Source organism: Triturus cristatus, chromosome 2_2, assembly GCF_964204655.1.
Source record: "Triturus cristatus chromosome 2_2, aTriCri1.1, whole genome shotgun sequence".
Taxonomy (NCBI): domain Eukaryota; kingdom Metazoa; phylum Chordata; class Amphibia; order Caudata; family Salamandridae; genus Triturus; species Triturus cristatus.
This window is the reverse complement of record NC_140582.1, coordinates 947,360,906-947,374,367: the sequence shown is the minus strand read 5'-3', so window position 1 is coordinate 947,374,367 and position 13,462 is coordinate 947,360,906.

Sequence of the window (13,462 nt, the reverse complement as noted above, 5' to 3'; positions counted from 1 at the left end):
ATTCTTTCATCCATGATTCAGTCTTTTACCATTTATTCATTTCACCATGTCCTTCCATCTGTGTGCCCATTCATGGCCACACATATTCAACCATTTGCAAACCTGTCCATCATATATCCTTCAATCCATCATTTCAGTCATCCATTGCTCCATCCACCCTATCCATCCGTACACTCGTCCATCCACCCAGTCACTCACCCTTCCACCCATTCATTCTTTTAGTAATCCATCCATCCTCCTTTTCTCTCTCCATCCCCCCACTCTTAGCCATCCATCCAGCCTTCCATCCACCCACCAACCCTTCTACTCAGCCACGCATGAATCCATCCATTGACCCTATCACTCATCCATCCTTTCTCTCATCCATCCTTCCTCTCATCCATCCACCCTTTCACTCCTTCACTCATCTACCCATTCTTTTGTCCATCTACCCTCCCTTTCACTCACTTATCCATCTTTACATCCACCCTTTCATTGATCCGTCCATCCACTTTTTCACTTACCAATCCATCCATCATTTCACTCATCTGTCCACCCATTCACTTGCACCAGCCTTTGCCTCACGTACCTCCCAAGAGCATTTGTCGAAGTAGTGCATCGACTGTCCTGATCCTGAGGTCACTGTAAACAATTGCCTGAAAGTACTTAACTGCCACAAAAGTAGTCATGACACAGAAAATCCCTTTGGAAACACCTTGTCCCCATGTTCCAGCCCTTTAACTACACCTGATGAGTGAACCAGAACAAGGTAAAGGTGGAATGTATGCTGCACTTGGCTGTTTCAGCAGCAGCAGCTTAAGCTGCAGCTTCACTGCATCCCCACTACCCGAGGCAGGTTCATGTATTTCACTGTTCAGTTTTGCTGGCAGATGTACTCATTCATTCATTGAGTTGTTGTTCTTCAGGCCATGATAGGTTGTCAGTCAGCCTGTATGGACACTTTCTTCTTTTGACCACCACCTTAAGGGGTGAAATGATTAACTCACTCAACAAGCAGACATCAAAATGTCCTTCAGCAGACCTTTGGCCATTTCATTCCCCATTTTCTTTCTAACTATATCTTGCACATCCTTTGCCAATCTCAGTTTTTTGCCCCAATGCTATCATGAATGCACTTTGGAAGTTAGCTAGACTCCAAGGCTTCCCATTCCTATCCAGAAAATGGAAAAGTCCCTACGTACATTATATACCCAGACTAAGCACCTTAACAAGGGGGCCCTCATCCATTGAGGTGGTGCCCCATTCAGCCCAAGACCAATAAGCATATGTGAAACTCTGGGGCCTCTCCACACATTCTGCAGGGGGGGCATCTTTTTGTGTTATGCCACTTCACCAAGCACTTAGAAACGGGGACAGACAGTCATTTCAGCTGCTGTAAGAGGCAGGGAGTCTCTGCTGACTCGACTTTGCTTCACATGAGAACCGTCTGTTGTTTAACATCCTTAACAGCGAGCAGTGACCTTGGTCTGTACACCGTGTAAGGAACGAGTCTGGGTCACTAGACGGGGCAGGTTGTTGTGTTCAGGTTGATCGTACCACTTTTTAGCCATAACATACATACAGCTGCCAATACCTGAAAGACGAGCCCTTTAATATTACAGAGCAGCATGTTTTCTGTTACATTCGAAACGAAGAGCTGATGCAGGAGAGAGCCTAGCTGATCCTGTGATGTGATTCCACTAAGCTGATCTATAAGGTGGTGAGCAGTCTATATATCGACTTTTTAATATCGAGGGACAGAAATATCGAGTCAAAAATATCGAATGTACAAAATATCGTAATAGATAATATCGATGTGAAAAATATCGTTTTTTTTTTTTTACTTATATGTCGATGTAAGTAATATCGTTAGTAATAATATCTACATGTGAAAATATCGTCATTGTATGTTTAGTAAATATTTTGAAGTTGTTTGTATAAATAGTTAAAATGTATATAATATGAGAAATATTTATATTGTTTTAGGGGCGGGATGTTGGGTTATAGGGGATGAGGGTGGGGAGTGTTTTAAAAAAGTTAATACATTTTTTTAATATATTGTAAAATTTAATTCGAAAATTTTATTTAAAATGTGAAATGTATATTTAATTTTAGGAGCGGGATGTTGGTTTATAGGGGATAAGTGTGGCAAGTGTTTTAAAAATGTTTATATATTGTTTAATTTAAAATAAAAATAATTTAGAAATTGTAAATTAAATTTAGAATTTTAAAAATAATTTTAGGAGCGGGATGTTGGTTCATAGGGGATAAGGGTGGGAAGTGTTTTAAAAATGTTTATATATTTTAAAAAAATTTAAAAAAATTTTTAGAAATTGGAAATGAAATTTAGAATTTTAGAAATAATTTTAGGAGCGGGATGTTGGTTTATAGGGGATAAGGGTGGGAAGTGTTTAAAAAATGTTTATATATTTGTTAATTTTGTATTAAAAATATTTAGAAATTGTAAATTACATTTCGAATTTTACAAATATTTTTAGGAGTGGGATGTTGGTTTATAGGGGATAAGGGTGGGAAGTGTTTTAAAAATGTTTATATATTGTTTAATTATTTAATAAATTTATTTATAAATTGTAAATTAAATTTCGAATTTTACAAATAATTTTAGGAGCGGTATGTTGGTTTAGAGGGGATAAGGGTGGGAAGTGTTTTAAAAATGTTTATATATTTGTTAATTTTGTATTAAAATTATTTAGAAATTGAAAATTAAATTGCGAATTTTACAAATATTTTTAGGAGCGGGATGTTGGTTTATAGGGGATAAGGGTGGGAAGTGTTTTAAAAATGTTTATATATTGTTTAATTTTTAAAAAAATTTATTTAGAAATTGTAAATTATATTTCGAATTTTACAAATATTATTAGGAGCGGGATGTTGGTTTATAGGGGATAAGGGTGGGAAGTGTTTTAAAAATGTTTATATAATGTTTAATTTTAAAAAAAAAATATTTAGAAATTGTAAATTAAATGTCTAAATTTACAAATAATTTTAGGAGCTGGATGTTGGTTGATAGGGGATAAGGGTGGGAAGTGTTTAAAAAATTATTATATATTTGCTAAATTTTAATAAAAATTTATTTGAAATTGTAAATTACATTTAGAATTTTACAAATTATTTTAGGAGCGGAATGTTGGGTTATAGGGGATAAGGTTGGGAAGTTAATTTAAAATGTTTATATATTTTTAAATTTTAAAAAAACATTATTTAGAAAATTTAAATATAATTTAGAATTTTACTAATCCCATAATTAAATATAGATTTCAGTCAGAATAGTAAATTAATTAAGTTCAGTGTCCAGCACTTATCTTAATTAAATATAGAGTGGAGTGGGAATAGTAAATTCATTAAGTTCAGTGTCCAGCACCTACTCTAATTTAATATAGATTGGAGTGAGAATAGTAAATTAATTAACTTCAGTGTCCAGCATCTACCCTAATTAAATATAGATTGGAGTGAGAATAGTAAATTAATTAAGTTCAGTGTCCAGCACTTATCTTAATTAAATATAGATTGGAGTGGGAATAGTAAATTAATTAAGTTCTGTGTCCAGCACATACTCTAATAAAATATAGGTTGCAGTGAGAATAGTAAATTAATTAAGTTCAGTGTCCAGCACTTATCTTAATTAAATATAGACTGGAGTGGGAATAGTTAATTAATTAAGTTCAGTGTCCAGCACCTACTCTAATGTAATATAGGTTGGAGTGAGAATAGTAAATTAATTAAGTTCAGTGTCCAGCACTTATCTTAATTAAATATAGACTGGAGTGGGAATAGTAAATTAATTCAGTTCAGTGTCCAGCACATACTGTAATTAAATATAGGTTGGAGTGAGAATAGTAAATTTATTAAGTTCAGTGTCCAGCACTTATCTTCATTTAATATAGACTGGAGTGGGAATAGTAAATTAATTAAGTTCAGTGTCCAGCACCTACTCTAATTTAATATAGGTTGGAGTGAGAATAGTAAATTAATTATGTTCAGTGTCCAGCACTTATCTTAATTAAATATAGACTAGAGTGGGAATAGCAAATTAATTAAGTTCAGTGTCCAGCATCTACCCTAATTAAATATAGATTGGAGTGAGAATAGTAAATTAATTAAGTTCAGTGTCCAGCACTTATCTTAATTAAATATAGATTGGAGTGGGAATAGTAAATTAATTAAGTTCTGTGTCCAGCACATACTCTAAGAAAATATAGGTTGGAGTGAGAATAGTAAATTAATTAAGTTCAGTGTCCAGCACTTATCTTCATTTAATATAGATTGGAGTGGGAATAGTAAATTAATTCAGTTCAGTGTCCAGCACATACTGTAATTAAATATAGGTTGGAGTGAGAATAGTAAATTTATTAAGTTCAGTGTCCAGCACTTATCTTCATTTAATATAGACTGGAGTGGGAATAGTAAATTAATTAAGTTCAGTGTCCAGCACCTACTCTAATTTAATATAGGTTGGAGTGAGAATAGTAAATTAATTATGTTCAGTGTCCAGCACTTATTTTAATTAAATATAGACTAGAGTGGGAATAGTAAATTAATTAAGTTCAGTGTCCAGCATCTACCCTAATTAAATATAGATTGGAGTGAGAATAGTAAATTAATTAAGTTCAGTGTCCAGCACTTATCTTAATTAAATATAGATTGGAGTGGGAATAGTAAATTAATTAAGTTCTGTGTCCAGCACATACTCTAAGAAAATATAGGTTGGAGTGAGAATAGTAAATTAATTAAGTTCAGTGTCCAGCATTTATCTTAATTAAATATAGATTGGACATACTGCCAACTCAGTGAATTGTGGTGTACCAGAAACTCACCTCAGAACCCAGAACCCAGTATCCGGCTAGTATTAGTGTCCCATTCGTTATCCGAGATTAGGCTCAGAGATCCCAATGAAAAGACAACCCAGAACAAGCGACTCAGTATGCTCTCAGGAATGGTGGGAATCGGAAATACCTGTTCGTATATTATTCTCACATCAGTCCACAACAAGAACAAACAGAGACACTGTGAAAATAAAAATAGTTTATTTTTATAGACCACGTGTCCTAAGATGCAGTACTTTGGCTAATACAAGCAGACAAATGATTAAAATCAAAACCATCAGCATCGTTACAATACCATAGAATATAAAAGGGGTGATCATATTATAATGACAGTGGATAATACCACCTTCCCTTTACTAAGAAGCTAATATTATTATTATGCTAATAGAAGGTCTCTTAGGCTTGAATAGGGGACCCCATACCTCAAAGATCAGCTTAGTGAAATCACATCACAGGAGCATCAGGAGTCTTCTCGCAGGAAGGCCGTCTTCGGTCTGAATAATAAACATGATGTCTGTGTTATTAAAAGCACCAACTTTCAGGTATTTACAGCTGCCTGTGTGTTATGTCTAAATAGTGGGTCTATCAACCTAGAGTAGAAAACATGCATTGTCTAACAAACCAGACTGTTTTGTCACGCCATGTACAGACCAAGGTCGCTGCGCAGAGCTCGGGATGGTAACAACAGATTGCTTCCGTGTGAGGCAAAGCTCGAGTCAGCTGTTTGTTTAAGCAATAACATGTAAACGCAGTGTCGTGCGCAAAAGCGGCAAGATGGCTTTCTAACATCTAACGCGGTTATGCTAACTTAACAATGTATGTACGTATTAAGGGAGTCCTCACTACATGCCCCCTTGATCGAAGCACTATAAAGTAGGCAAGAAAAAAGAGAATGCAAAGTTCAGTTTCGACACAGCAGAACAAGGCGTATTCAATTAATAAACAATTTATAGTTCAGGCAAAAGCCGAAAACATGAAAACCGAAAAGGGGAGAAAAAAACAAAAAACCACAAACGTGTGATGGGAAAAATTAAAAAATGTTGCTGTGGACAGCAGTCCAAAGGCACGGGAGAAAAAACCTAGAGGACCACAGTTCACTCAATCCATGAACGTATATGCAGCATACGTGGCCACTGCTTCCAACAAGAAATCGTTTGCAGAGCCACGAAAAGTTTCAGCCATCCAATTAATCAAAGAAAAGGAACATACATGTTCTTCAATGAGCGGAGCCTCTAGCACATCAGAGGACAACCGAATTGTTCCTCCAGATAGCTCATATTCAAGAAATCATAGGCTGCTCTTGCGATGTCCCAATTACCCAGGATACCATGCGCCGCACCACAGGCCATAATCCGAACACCAGAACAGGCAAACTCGTGAGACACTAAGGGCCTCATCAGTCGATCATAATCCAGCACCGGAGACACCGTGTTGGTTAAGCACAAATCCAAAGGCCATTCAAAGGGACACTCTAGGCAGTGAAAGACTGGCTGTACGCAGGTGAAGTAGGAATACCGGAAGGATAATCCATACGCCAGGCTCAAAGTCGCCAATGGCAGCGTACCATAATATTCAAGCATCCTGTCACAGAGAAGATGCAGACGGGACAGGTTGTCGTGTGGCACAGAAAGAGCAGCCATTTCGCAGTATGAAAAGTAAAAGCAGCACTCCTGCCACAAGCGCCAGAATCAGCGGGACACCTCCAAAGATGCTCGAGAAAATAGAATGAAAAAATGCCGGAATCACACCAAAAATAGTTTGGAAAGAGGTCACGAGGCCCGAGCCCACAAGCTTAAAAAAATTAGCCAGGCCGGTCGTGGACGAGGCATTGAAAATTGTTTGGATCAAAGCACCCAAATGTAGGGGGAGGTCAGTATTCTAAAGTGTCTGTACCTCAGTACGCGTATTTGCAACGTGAAGGACAAATGTTTCACGGGAGAAAGTCAATGGCACCTCCTTTTGGGACAATAGCGACCTTATTCTGCTCATCTTGTTGAACTCTGCCTTCAAGGTCGGAATCGAAGGCCAGATGGAAACATCCAGCCGCCCATGCGGGGGTGGAAATAGAACATTATTGCAGCAGACAACTCTCTGCGATACAGTCACTATGTAAGGGATTCCCACTAACATCCCGCAGCAAGCTTCATTGTTCAAAATTAAATAACTACCGTTTGCAAGCAGCGTGAAAGATGGCGTAATCACTGGCACTGGGATACCTTTCAGGACGCAGGCCAAATTTGGAGATTGTACATTGCATGCACCGTGTAACTGAATGTGCCTACATACTACAGAGTGATCAGGTGTCGTTGTACATTCCTCACCCGTCAGATAAACCTCAGTACCGTCCCTTGTACATCTATACATAAAAGGGAGGGACCAAACCTCATGTATGAAAGCGGTGCCCAGCTGTTCATATCTACCCAGAGCATAGTGTTTCATACAGGACATAGACTTGAAAAGCGCGAACGGGAGAGTGATCAACCCATGTAATAACCACACGCCTGTATCCAATTCCGCTACAGAGAAAGGTAAAGGTTCTAATTTTTCAATATGTAACAATGAATATGTAGCATCTTTCATGGACATGAACTGCTGTTTTTCAGTAAGGTTAAAGGGAAGAAATAAAGATGTTGTATTCAAATAGTCCCAGGGGACCTTCCCTGCCTTATCGTTTGTAATGTCCATGCAAACTGCATAACAGAACGCAACTGGTTTTGACCATGATACAATACAGACACATCATCATGCACAATATCAACAATTGAAGAAACAATATTGTCCAATGTATAAATACGGGAAGAAAGAGTGCTAATGCTGTTATCAATAACTGCTAATACCTTTTCCATATTAGCCTGATCAATAGCTCTCAATCGTGACGCTGCCTCTATTTGTGACAGTTTCCATACTTCGTTGTAAATAGCATATGCCCACCTTTTGGATCTGCCACCCACAGGACCTTTAACAAAATTATTCAAATCTATTTTGTCATGTAATCTTGATAAATGAACTTTGACAGATGCCAAGGTGGAATGTCGCAGCCAGGATTGACATAACTTTCCTACAGAGTATGTAGTTAGGGTATGTGACGACTCAAACCGAGGGTCCACTCGTTGCTGAGTATACCCCGGTTTCAGACCTAGAAAACGACCTTGACATGTATCTGAACTGCTTTGCCAAACTAACCATCCATCACTACTAAATTTCGAAATATTGAAAGATGTATTAGAAATCAATGACTGCAAAGCAGGAAGGGACAGATCTGTGTGGTTATCCCAATTGGGGTAAGCACCCAGATCCGGCACAGAAGGTGACTTTAGTTGTTTAGAAGTGTCCAATCCGAAACAGGTGGTTCGGAAGATGGTTGAATTTAAAAACCACATATGATTTGGTACAAGATAGGCACGATGCAAAGCTTCAGTTCCCTGAACCTGCCATGGTTTGGAACCCCAAACTGATTTAAGATCAATAGTAGCCTTCCATAGATCATAACCTTTGATTGACAACTCGTCCATAAAGGACTTAGAATAAAGTAACTTGGTGTGTGTGAGTCTAACCTTTGTGGCAGACTCAGGCATAACCTTAAAATAAAAGGAAGCCGGGTTGGAAACAATGAAATCAGTAAAATAAGTATACTTATCAACTAATGTAGGTGAACTGCCGAAAGAGGGAGTGGGACAGTGTTCCCATTGGGTAAAATTTACAAAATTACGAAAAGTGTTTGCTTTATGCAGAAAGTGATTGCCATAATGTTGAAAACAATATTGTTCCGCATAATTAGCCGCATTTTCATATAAATCTTCAGCATCAAAAGCGGCATAATATTTCAAATCTGAAAATAGTGCTTCAATGGCGTGAACATCCCAATCATCAGAACGTATGTTTTGCTTAACCACATCACCCATAGAAACACGAAATACATTAGGTACAATATTTTCTTTCGGTGTTTGGAGTAAAATCTGTAGTGGAAACATAAAGAGATGGAATATATACGTTAGTTATTTATTTGAGTAAAGATAAAATAGTGTTTTAGTTTAATTTGGCAGTTTAGTTAGAAAATAATATTTACTTACGTTTTTAGAATAGTAGTAGGATGTAGGTTTCTTCTGTTTAGCAGAGTTTCTTCTTCGTTCAATGCTTTGGTTTAAGGCACAGTAGAAGACTTGTTTTAATTGGTTTATATAGTGGTTTTAAATTGTTTCTTGAATGTTATTGGTTGTTTTCTGTATGTGGCCTTTCTATTGGATGGTTTGAATTTTTTTTAGTTAATTGGTTTCCTTTTATGGAAAATGCTAAGTAAGAGTATATTTAGTTTTAAAGGAGGAGAGTTTTAAATCATTATATATAAAAAGATTGTTTATAATGTGTAGTGAATGTTTTTTAAATGTGTTCGAAATGCCAATGTGATAATTATTTCAGTGTTTTTTTATTATGTTGTTAAATATTGAGATCGCTATAAATGTTATGTTTATGTTTAAGTAGAATCTCATTTGAAAAAAGTATGTTTTGGGAAAATATTGTCTTTATGTTGTTTAAAATATTGGTTTTATTAGTGTTAGAATTGTCGATATATTTAAAAAAAACGATATTATTGATGTCTATATTTTGGTTATCGATATTTATGACATGTGTCATATTTATTTACTCATGTCGATATTTAGTATTGCGATATTTATGTGTGCGATTTTTGTGTGATCGATATAATTGTATTTCGATATTGTAGTGTCGATATTAGTGTCGTTTTTTAAATAAGTATACAATGTCGATATTTTTGATGTCGATATATTTGATGCGATATTTGTGTAGTTCGATATTGTGTCTGTCGATAATATGTCAGAGATCCCTATAAGGTATGGGGTCCCCCATGCAAGCCTAAGAGACCTTCTATTAGTCTAATAATACCTTATTAGTTGCTAGAGAAAGGAGGGTGGTTGTGTTCCACAGTTATTATTATTATGATTGCTCCTTTTATTTTCTATGGTATTGTAACAATGCTGATGGTGCTGATCCTAACCATTTGTCTGCTTGTGTTAGCCAAAGTACTGCATCTTAGGACGCGAGGTTTATAAAATAAACTCTTTAAACTTTACCGTGTCTTTGTTATTCTGTTGTGGACTGATATATAGCTACCAACGGGTATTTCGGATTCCCACCACTCCTGAGAGTATCTAAGTCGCTTGTTCTGGGTTGTCTATACATTGGGACCGCCGAGCTAAATCTCGGATAACGAATGTGACACTAAGCAAGTCGGAAAAGGGGTTCTTAGTTCTGAGGGGAGTTTCTGGTACACCACAATTCTCTGAGGTCCTGGTTTCCTGCGCATAGTTCTGTGCATAAGCAGAATCCCTGCAACACTCTGCCATGAAACGGAACACAAAGAAACAGACAGTCCACTGTAGACTGTCTGTTTGTTTGTTTTCGGTTTCATAGCAGAGGAGACTCCCTGCCTCCCACTGGAGCTGAACCATTTCAGCTCTAGCCATTAACCCATTTCCAGGACGGTTAGCTCTTCCCAGAAGGGAGCCAAAGTTTCCCTTTAAAAAAGCATGGGCACGTCGTGACCCATCCATTTCCCCTCCAACCCTCTGTGACTGCCGAACCCCCTCCATGTCCCCCCACTCCCCTCTCCCCACGGACTTCGAAAACTGGGCAGCACTAAATATCCCAGCAGTATATTAGGGCGCAATTCCATTACAATAGCCCATTCCACTTACCTGTTGGTGATCTTCCAAGATGGCAAGAGACCAGCAAACTCCTTCACTGCGCAGTGGTAAAACCAGGAAAGCCTCCACAGCACACAAAGAAGAATCAAGGAAGAAAAGGCAGCACACACGAAAGAAACAGCAGGAATGAAGAAACAAATAGGTGTATGCAGGAGTTATTAGCAAGCAAATTTTGCAGCACTTCCTGCCATCTATGCTGCTGCCTCCTCATTGGTGGAACGTCAATGGTGACATTCCTATGTGTTGATTGGGCTGCTGTTCCGGAGCTGTCCAATCTAAAATCCCTTTTTGAAATGGGTAAAGAAATACCGGAAGCAAAACGACTTGCGACGTGGGAAACAATGGTAAGGGTTTAGGGTGTGAGTGCGCGCGCCCCCCAGGGGGTGCGCCCCACAGATTGAAGAACACTGGTCTAGAGTGAATGCACAAGAACACAGCTCTCAACCTGACCCAGGCATAAATTCAGAGGCAGGCAGAGGCACAGCAATATTAAAGCAAGAAAATTCCAACTTTCTAAATGTGGCATTTTCAGACCTGCATTTTAAAAACCAAATTCACTAAAAGATGTATTTTTAAATTGTGAGCCCAGAGACACCAAACTCCAGTTTTCTATCAGATCTCAATTGTAAGATACACTTGTAAGATATTACAAGACAGCTCCAATGCTAACCTATAGGGGAGAAAGGCATTGCTGTAGTGAAAAACACATTTTGCAGTTTTTCACTACCAGGACACGTAAAACACAACAGTACATGTCCTACCTTTTAAATACAATGCACCCTGCCCATAGGCTTACCTTGGGCCTATCTTAGGGGTGCCTTACATGTAATAAAAGGGAAGGGTTGGGTGTGGCAAGTGGGTGCACTTGCCAAGTCGAAATGGCAGTTCATACTGCACACACAGACACTGCAGTGGCAGGTCTGAGACATGTTTGCAGGGCTACTAATGTGGGTGGCAGAATCAGTGCTGCAAGCCCAATAATAGCATTTGAATTACAGGCCCTCTGCACCCCTGGTGCACTGTACTAGGGGCTTACTAGTAAATCAATTAGGCCAATCATTGGGAATCCAAATACCATTACATTTTAGACAGGGAACACCTGCACTTTAGCACTGGTCAGCAGTGGTAATGAGCCCAGAGTGCTAAAGCTAGGAAAAGAAGTCAAAACAGAGGAAGAAGAAGGCAAATCGTTTGGGGAGAACCCTGCAAAAAGGGCCAGGTCCAACAGTCATTTACCCAGAGAATTTGCTGCCTTTTGGTCTGCCTTAGAAGGGACTTCTTTGAAGGACATATGTAATGCAGCTAATTGGTCAACCACTGGTACTTTTAAGTCGCATTATCATTTGCAGATGAGAGGGGGATTATGAGGAGATTTTACTATGCTTGTTTTGGGGTCTGTATAAGCATGTTTTTTGTGTTCATTTGTTTGATGAATAAATCTTTATCACTGCATGTTATGGAGTGGTACAGAGCATACTGTCATCCCAGTGGCTATATTTTTTCAAACTTGGGTGTTGCCTTATTTTGTAAGGACTAGGATGAGAAAGGCTAGTGAAGGGGTAGACCTGGTTACTTACCAAAAAATCATTGCTTTAAGTCCAGGTTTCTGCCTCACAGTCCTTAGTTTTCCTCCTACTACACCCGAAATCGTTATGCCCTAGATTCAGTCTTGTATTTTTTACTTGGTATAACAAGAAGTGGTTCAGTTTCCTACCATATTTGGCTGGGCTGGGATTTAAGTGAGAGACAATCTATAAATTACAATTGTTTTGCCTTTGTCAACTAAACAGGTTCGCCAGGGTAGGGAAATATGGTCTGTGGTTCAAGATAGGGCTCATCTTGAAAGCACTGTAAAGAGGAAGACCTGAACTAAGAGTGATGAAGATTATTGGTAAAATCTAATGTAGCTATTTTGTGAGTGCTCCACTTGCAGTGTGAATATACCACACTTCAAAAAAAAAGCCATGGCTTTTCTGTTTCTGTTTTTGCACTCTCATACAATAGGATAAGTTAATCAATCAATTGGGCAGCTGAAACACTACAGGAAATCTGCCTTTTTTGCGTGGTCACACCAGATGTTCTGTCTTTTGCTGGAGCCTATTTTATTGCTGATTTTTAGACTTTGCACACTGGGGCACTGCTGTCCAGTGCCCATTGTAAGTACTCCGACCCTAAAATATGGAGAAATTGCCCAATCCCTGGTGTACATAGCCTTTCTATAAGGCCACAGTTGATGGTGCAGAAATACACCCATTGCATGAAAGGTTAACTATCACCTTTAGCCTAAAGCCTTTATTGTTTCATACACTAGCGTGAGAGAAGAAAACACGGCTTCAGGCCTACCATTTTAGCCTGACTTCTGCAGTGCAAACCCTGCATTGTGATCTATCATAATAACCCTTTTTGACAGATAAAAACTTTCTTTTTAAATATTAGTAAGTCACCCTTATGTAGGCCTTGAAGTCCACAACGAAACGTGCACAGTATTCAAAAGTGGGATATGTATAAAATTAACATTACCATGTCCCTCCAGTGGTAAGGCCAAAAAGCTCAATTCACTGTGGCAGGACTAGTTGTCCAATTTGGAAACCAGACTACAGATTAAAATGATAATGCTGTATCTCAGGACCCACTAGAAAAATAAACCACTATTTTTATTAGTTGTTAAAGTCCCTCCTGCATGCACCCCTGTCCCAGACCTCCTTTTTTTTCCTCACTGCCACCCTTTTCATGGCGGGATTACTGCCATGAAAGGGGTCTCAATGAGGAAACTCATAATATGCTTGGCGGTGCCGCAGTGGCACCGCCAAGCATATTATGAGTTTGCTGAGCCACTGCGCCACTGCCTCGGGATCAGGGATCCCTGGTGGTTGCGGCGGTCCGGCGGCAGTCCCACCACCATAGTTGTAATATACCTCC